The 8,804-nt window shown below is 40.8% G+C and overlaps 1 long non-coding RNA gene across 2 annotated transcripts in view; it reads left to right on the forward strand.

Annotated features, from left to right (window-relative positions):
* LOC122549148 overlaps positions 1-8,531 on the forward strand; it is a 20,154-nt gene extending 11,623 nt beyond the window's left edge. For both annotated transcript variants that reach the window (XR_006311428.1, XR_006311432.1), the window contains exons 2-3: positions 7,423-7,683; positions 8,448-8,531. This is a non-coding gene — a long non-coding RNA (uncharacterized LOC122549148). The remainder of the gene's footprint in view (positions 1-7,422; positions 7,684-8,447) is intronic.
* Positions 8,532-8,804: the final 273 nt, after the last annotated feature.

An 8,804-nucleotide genomic window follows, 5' to 3' on the forward strand; every position in this document is an offset into this window, starting at 1 on the left:
TCGCATTTATCTGAATTAAACTCCATCTGCCACTTCTCAGCCCATTGGCCCATCTGATCAAGATCCTGTTGTAATCTGAGGTATCCCTCTTCACTGTCCACTACACCTCGAATTTTGGTGTCATCTGCAAACTTACTAACTGTACCTCTTATGCTCGTATCCAAATCATTTATGTAACTGACAAAAAGTAGAGGGCCCAGCATCGATCCTCGTGGCACTCCACTGGTCACAGGTCTCCAGTCTGAGAAACAAGCCTCCACCACCACCCTCTGTCTTCTACCTTTGAGCCAGTTCTGTATCCAAATGGCTAGTTCTTCCCTTATTCCATGAAATTCAATGATATGTTTAGTGTGAATAATAATGTAAATTAACAAATAGCAGGCAGAAGAGGTCACATACTGACTTAATTTTACAATATAAGTATTCAAACTGGGTATTCATTCAAGCAATCCATTTGACATTCCAAAAGGGACAAGTCAGTGACAATCTTCTTTCCCTAATGTGTATTACCTGTTGAAATTGTTTTTAGTTATGTGGTCTTTTCATCCCCGTTGTGTTGAAATCAAGGAATATTGTACCTTTTTCCAATTAATTTCACCTTCTACTGAACTAACTAGTTGTACATGAGTTTCCTGCCTGAACCAAATTACATTTTTGAAAGTAAATCTTTCCTGAGCCCTGCACATTTCTGGCAGCCAGATTTAGACATCAGTTTGAGGACCTCACGAGAATCATTCAGAATGAGGAGATGCTTCTGAAACAACCTTTAGAAAGGTAATACACAGGAGACTGGTGAACTCCAACATTGGAGGGTGACAAATTGAGTGACAACCTGGTTAGAGAGTAGAAAACAAATAGTCAGAATGAAGACATGTTCGTTGAAGCTATTGGACGTTTCTGAAACATAGACAGAAAGTGCTGGATACTCAACAGGTCTGGCAGCATCATAGAGGGAGCAGCAGACTTAGCATTTTGGCCCTCTGTCCCTTTGTCAGAACTGAAAATAGCTGGGAAATCTTCTGTTGATGGGTGGGGTAGGGGTGAGGGGAGAAAATAGAGTACATGGAGATAGTGTCCAGAGAGAGGATAGAAGGCCAGGTAAACCATGAGATTGCTGATGATATGCTGAAAGAAAGATAATTGCTAGGAGGGTGCTCCTTTTTTTTTTACTGGCTTTGCCTTCTGGGTGGTGCACAAATGCTATCTTCCTCTGCATCAAACCCTGAAATATCAGAATGGGCCTCCTGCTCCACTACAGGTGACATTTTACACAGAGTTGACCATCACAGTACAAACTATTGTCTTGTGAACTAGAGAGTTACCTAATTGAATTCAGCAATATGGAGTCATGCATTGTCCAGGTTGTGGTTGTTGGAGGCTATTCATCTCCCTCCAAGACATCTCCTGAGTAGTGTCCTAGGCCCAACCACCTTCAGCTGCTTCATCACTGACCTTCCCTCCATCATAAGGTCAAAAGTGGGGATGTTCACCCATGACCAAACGATGTTCAGCACCATATGTTACTTCTCAGATATTGAAGCAGTCCGTGTGCAACAAGATCTGGACAATACCCAAGCTTGGGCTGACAAGTGACAAGTAACATTTGTGCCACACAATTGCCAAGCAATGACTATCTCCAATAAGAGGCAATCTAACTAGCCCTCCCTAAACATTTAATGCATTAGCATTACTAAGTTCCCTCTATCCAAATATTCTGGGGGGTTACCATTGATCAGAAACTTAATTGGATTTACCATTTAAATACACTGGCTACAAATGTAGGTCAGAGGCTCAGAATACTGCAATGATTAATTCACTTCCTGACTCTACCATCGACAAGGTACAAGTCAGGAATGTGATGGAATACCCTCTGGATGCCTGGATAGAATATAGAACATATAATAGTACAGCGCAGTACAGGCCATTCAGTCCTCAATGTAGTGTCGACCTTTTATCCTACTCCAAGATTAAACTAATGTACATACCCTAGCTTTTACTATCATCCCTGTATCTATCCAAGAGTCGCTTAAATGTCCCTAATATATCTAACTTTATAACCATAGCTGGCAGTGCATTCCAGGCACCCACCACTCTCTGTGTAAAGAACCTACCTCTGACATCTCCCCATAACCTTCCTCCAATCACCTTAAAATTATGCCCCCTCATGATAGCCATTTCCGCCTTGGGAAAATGTCTCTGGCTATCCACTCCATCTGTGCCTCTCATCATCTTGTACACTTCTACCAAGTCACCTCTCATCTTTCTTCACTCCAATGAGAAAAGCCCTCTCTCCCTCGACCTTTCTTCATAAGACATGCCCTTGAATCCAGGCAACATCCGGTGGTAGATCTGTGGAGAACAGATCTACCACCAGAACAGGTGGTAGATCTGTTCTGCACCCTCTCTAAAGCTTCCATGAACTTCCTATAATGAGGCAACCAGAACTGAACACAATATTCCAAGTGTGGTCTAACCAGGGCTCGAAAGAGTTACAGCATAACCTCGCGGCTCTTAAACTCAATCCCCACTTAATGAAAGCCAACATGCCATAGGCTTTCTTAACAACCCTATTAACTTGGGTGGCAACTTTGAGGGATCTATGGACATAGACCCCAAGATCCCTCTGTTCCTCCATACTGTCAAGAATCCTGCCTTTAACCCTGTATTCTGCATTCAAATTTGACCTTCCAAAGTAAATCACTTCACAGTTTTCAAGGTTGAACTCCATCTGCCACTAATCAGCCCAGTTCTGTATCCTGTCAATGTCCCGTTGCAACCAATAACAGCCCTCCACACTATCCACAACTCCACCAACCTTCGTGTCATCAGCAAACATACGAACTCACCCTTCCACTTCCTCATCCAAGTCATTTATAAAAATCACAGAGGTTATGTGCACATGAAGCTTGACTCCATCCAAAACAAACAACCCACTTGAATGGTATCACATCTACATGTATCTACTCCCTCCACCACCAATGGTCAGTAACTGCAGTGCCCTACTATCTACAAGGTGCACGATAGAAATTTGCCCAAGATCCTTAGACTGACCTTCCAAGCCCACAACCACTTTCATCTAGAAGGACAAAGGCAGCAGATACATGGGCACACCATCACATACAAGTTCCCCTCCAAACATATTGACTTGGAAATATATCACCATTCCTTCTGTGTTGCCAGGTCAAATTTCTGGAGTTCCCTCCTGAAGGGTGTTGTTGGTTTATCGACAGCACATGGGGACTGCAGCCGTTCAAGAATGCAGCTCATCACCACCTTCTCAAAGGCAATAAATGCTGGCCAGCCAGTGATGCTTAGAACCCACAAAAGAATACCGAAGTAAAAGTATTGAACACAACAGTAGTGGCAAGTTCTGAAGCATTCTGTCATGTAACCTGAATAATATCTTCTTTTATTCCTTCTGTAGATGTTTTAGGGTTGGGTGTGTGGGTAGATGAATCCACACATTTTCTCTTTTTTGCATAACTCTAAGGTTCTGCTTGAACCCATCAAGGCTCCCAACTCCCCTTTCTAAAGTATTAGGATCGGATTAGGAGTGAGAATCAGTTCTACATTTTTTCACACTCTCTCTTGGTCAACCACAACAGATATTTTTATTTTTATAACAGCTGTCAAAATTCAGTTAAACCATAGATCACCAAAAATAAATGAAGGGGCTAATTACTAATGTTTTCTTGAGTGAAAGAAAGAGTAACTATATTACCTAAAAACTCTGAGAAAAAGTAAAAAGTGAAATAAAACACACACAAATATGGGTAACAAAAGAGAGACTGATACATCATTTCAAAGTTCTTTGAGTTTTTGTCGAGTTGGAGTTTAAACCTGAGGCCACAATTGACTTATTGTTCAGTCATAGCTAAAGCAGGAGCAGAATCTGTAGGTCTTCGACTTCTTGGTGAATGGTTGTTTTCTGAAGTTGCTTTTATACTTTTCCAAGATGATAATAGTAACAATCAGGGAGAGAGAAAGTTTCACTTCTTATTATCACAAATTCATTTTCCTCTGTCTGCTCTGCTGTTGAAAAGTAGCCATTGAAATCTAGTTGTGTGTATTCAAGAGTCTAGCTCCATTTTCCTTCCAAACTGAGTAACTGGTGATTTTTTCATCCCTGAAAATGCTACATTAATGTAGGGAGGTACAATTTCTTGACGATGTATCGGTTGCCTGGTTTCAATGTCTTAAGATACAAATAATAATTCCGGTTCACCCAGTTCTCCTTTACATGGGTCTCCTGAAGCTAATTTTAAGCAATGGTACAGTGACTTAAGTAGCTATTTTGGTTCTTTGTTTCATCCTTTTCAAAAACCAGTTTAGTCAGTTAACTCATTTGGTTGGATGGCTAGTTTGTGATGCAGTGATATCAACAGCTGATATGCACCAGCTGAGGTTACCATGAAGGACTTTTCCTTCTCAACCTCTCCCCTTGCCTGTGATGTGCAACTAGTTTGGATGGTTCAGATTTTGCCAGCTGTATCCAGGAAGGATTCCTGGCTCAATATGTAGATAGGCCGACTTGAGGGGAGGTATTTTGGATTTAGTGCTTGGCAACAAACCAGGTCCGGTGTCAGATTTTTTGGTGGAAGAGCATTTTGGTGATAGTGATCACAACTCGCTGACCTTTACAATAGTCATGGAGAGGGATAGGAGCAGAAAGTATGGAAAGGATTTAATTGGGGAGGGGGAATTACAATGCTGTTAGGCAGGAACTGGGGTACCTAAATTGGGAACAGATATTCTGAGGTAAATGCATGACAGAAATGAGGAGGTTATTTAGGGAGCACTTGCTGCAAGTGCTGGATAAGTTTGTTCAACTGAGGCAAGGAAGAGATGGTAGGGCAAAGGAACCTTGGGTGATAAGGGATGTAGAACATCTAGTCAAGAGGTAGAAGGAAGCTTACTTAAGGTTGAGGAAGCAAGGATCAGACAGGGTTGTAGTGGGTTACAAGGTAGCCAGGAAGGAACTGAAGAATGAACTTAGAGCTAGAAGGGGGCATGAAAAAGTCCTGGATGGTAGGATTAAGGAAAATCCCAAGATGTTCTATACAAGAGGATGGCAAGAATGATGGTAAGGTTGGTCAGTGGTAGTGAGAGAATTTGTGCCTGGAGTTGGAAGAGGTAGGGGAGGTCCTTAATGAACACCTTGCTTCAGTATTCACTAGTGAGAGGGACCTTATTGTTTGTGAGAACAGTGTAAAACAGACTGATATCCTTGAACAAGTTGATGATAAGAAGAATGATGTGCTGGAAATTTTGCAAAATATGAGAATAGATAAAGCCCCTGGGCCAGACTGGATATAACCCAAGCTTACTACGGGAAGCCAAGGAAAGAGATTGATGCACACCTTTGGCGATGATAGTAATGCAAGATGATTGGAGGGTGGAAAATATTAATCCCTTGTTCAATAAAGGGAATAGAGATAACCTCAGGAATTACAGACCGATCAGTCATACTTTGGTGGTGGGCAAATTATTGGAGGGGATTCTGAGAGACAGGATTTATGATTACTTGGAAAAGCATAGTTTGATTAGAAATAGTCAGCATGGCTTTGTGAGGGTAGATCATGCCTCACAAGCCTTATTGAATTCTTTGAGATTGTGACAAAACACATTGATGAAGGTAGAGCAGCAGATGTGGTGTACATGGATTTTAGCAAGGCATTTGATGAGGTTCTCCATGGTAGGCTCATTCAGAAAGTAGGGAGGCATGGGATACAGGGAAATTTGGCTGTCTGGATACAGAATTGGCTGGCAGATGGAAAGTATTCAGCCTGGAGCTCGATGACAGTGGTGTCCTGCAGGGGTCTGTTTTGGACCTCTGCTCTTTGTGAATTTTATAAATGACACAGATGAGGAAGTGGGTGGGTTAGCAAGTTTGCCAATGACTTAAAGTTTGATAGAGTTGTGGATAGTGCAGATGGCTGTTGTAGGTTGGTATGGGATATTGACAGGATGCAGAGCGGGGCTGAGAAGTGGCAGATGAAGTTCAAACTTGAGAAGTGTGAAATGATTCATTTGGAAGGACAAATTTGAATGCAGATTACAGGTTTAAAGGCAGGATTCTTGCAGTGTGGAGGAACAGAGGAATCTTGGGGTCCATGCCCATAGATCCCTCAAAGTTGCTACCCAAGTTGATAGGGTTGTTTAGAAGGCGTATCGTGTGTTGGCTTTCATTAGCGGGGGATTGACTTTAAGAGGTGCGAGGTTATGCTGCAGCTCTCTAAAGCCCTGGTTAGGCCACACTTGGAATTTAGGTTCTGTTCTACTCGCCTCATTATAGGAAAGATGTGGAAGCTTTAGAGAGGGTGCAGAACAGATTTGTTTGGATTTGAGGGCATGTCTTCTGAAGAAAGATTGAGGGAGCTAGGGCTTTTTGCATTGGAGCGAAGAAGGATGAGAGGTGACTTAATAGAGGTGTACAAGATGATGAGAAGCATAGATAGAGTGGATGGCAGAGACATTTTCCCAGGGCGGAAATGGCTTTCGTGAGGGGGCATAATTTTAAGGTGATTGGAGGAAGCTTTAGGGGGAGCTGTCAGAGGTAAGTTCTTCACATAGAGACGCTGGGTGTATGGAATGCACTGCCAGCAGTGGTGGTAGAGTCAGATACATTAGGAACATTTAAGCGACTCTTGGATAGGCGTATGGATATAGTAAAATGAAGGGTTATGTAGATTAGTTTGATCTTAGAGTAGGATAAAAGTTCAGCACAACATCGAGGGCTGAAGGGCCTGTACTGTGCTGTACTGTTCAATGTTCTATGTTTTGCATATTGACTCTCAGTTGTCTCTCTGCAATGACAGAACAGTTGTACAGTCTGGTAAGACCATAGTAACTTTATATTTTTGCTCAGTTAAAGAACTTGAGTGTAACAATAAGTTTCTGTAAGTTAAAATTTATTGCAACATTAATAAGCATACAAACATCACTACACTACAATCATAAGTTAAATGAGCACTAAAAAATGCTCCCTTTTAAGTAAAATCAGCACTTATGAATTAACTTACAAATATCTGTACTCTACTCCCTTTTTAAATTGAATTGCCATCGTACTCACAAACACTGTCTGTATTATTTCTAATCTGCACCCACATTGTTAAGCCTGGAATAGCAACATCTGTGAAGTTTCTGTTTCTGCTTCTGTTTCAGACCCTGCTGTACCTTCAGCTTAGTTATCCCGTTTAAGTTCATTCAATTCTCTTAATAAGGAAAGGTCACTGAACTCAAAATGTTAACTCTGTTTTCTCTCCACAGATGCCGCCAGGCCTGCTGAGTTTCTCCAGCAGTTTCTGTTTTCTTTTGTTTCAGATCTCCAGCATCCGCAGTTCTTTGTTTTATTCTCTTACTAAACTTATTTTCTCCGTGCTGCTGTGACTGCCAACTGTTACATTTTCTCATCTGTTTCAGCTGTTACTGCCATCATCCAGCATTCTTACCACGAAAACATGTTTCTTAAAATTACGGCAAAAAAATTACCAAAACTCAACCCTAAATGTGTGTCATCTTACATGATTTATCAATCTCATATCCTGGTTCATGAATAATGCATTGACACATGAAGATGCCTTCTAGTGGTGAGATCTTGGTCAGTTATACTCCAAGGAAGCTGGTCACTGGTTCATGAGCGGCCCATCAAGTACTGAAGATGGATTCAGCAGGGAATATCAAGTGAGTCTCATTTGAATCAAAATATTCTTTTAGATTAAAATATTGAAGTCAGATGCAGTGCCTGCAAATCTGTGGACATTATAACAGTTCTATAGTTTGCAGATGTCCATTGTGTGATCTGATGGCTTTGTTACCTGTCTCTTGAATATTACAGTGAAGTCAAGATATATTGTGGAAGATGCATTCCTGAACAATGTCACAAATGGTGAAATAGCAAATCACAGAAATGATTTATAATTGAAGTTAAAGGGATAGATTTCAACCATCCAAAAGTGTGACAATAGCAGCATACAGAGCAAGCTGAAATTCACTGAAGTTAGTGTTTTCAATAAATACAAAGATTTTACAGTGGAGAAATAGTTTAATAAACATAGAATAATAAGGGCTTGTATCACACATTTTTTAAAAATAAAGTGAAGCTGATAGATCAAAATGTTGTGAGCTCTTATGTATAGAAAGAACTTCAGAGTTCCGTCAGTGTATCATCAACATTAAGGGTTATAAAATTCTACTTCTATGGCCATTTCTTCATTTGTATCTTTCCTACCTGAATATAAATGGGCATTACTACCACAATAGATGGTATGGTACACAGAATAAAAAGTGTAGGTAAATGAATTCAGAAATCGCAAATACGTGAGTGGCTGAAGTTTGCTGTGTATTGCAAAAGTCACTCAATGTGTAATTCAGACTTGATTTGGTTTTGATTTAATTTATTATTGTCACATGTACCTAAGTACAGTGAAGTTTTGTTTTGTGTGCAGTGTAGCAGATCATAACACACAAAGACACCAAGATTGGGTGATTGAACAGAGCGAAGAATACAAAGGTACGGCTGCAAAGAAGGTGTCCAAAAAGCAAGATCAACATTCGATTTGAAATGTAAAAGGTCTATTCAGAAGTCTAATAACAGTGGGGAAGAAGCTGTTCTTGAATTTGTTGATACGTGTGGTTAAGCTTTTGTATCTTCTGCCTGACTGAAGAATTTGGAAGCGATTATGACCAAGATGGGAAGGGTCTTTAATGACGTCGGCTGCCTACACGACAACAAGAAGTGTGGATGGAGTCAACGTATGTAAGGTTGGCTGGCATGATGGTCTGGCCTATGTTCACAATTTCCT

This window comes from Chiloscyllium plagiosum, chromosome 1, assembly GCF_004010195.1.
Source record: "Chiloscyllium plagiosum isolate BGI_BamShark_2017 chromosome 1, ASM401019v2, whole genome shotgun sequence".
Taxonomy (NCBI): Eukaryota; Metazoa; Chordata; class Chondrichthyes; order Orectolobiformes; family Hemiscylliidae; genus Chiloscyllium; species Chiloscyllium plagiosum.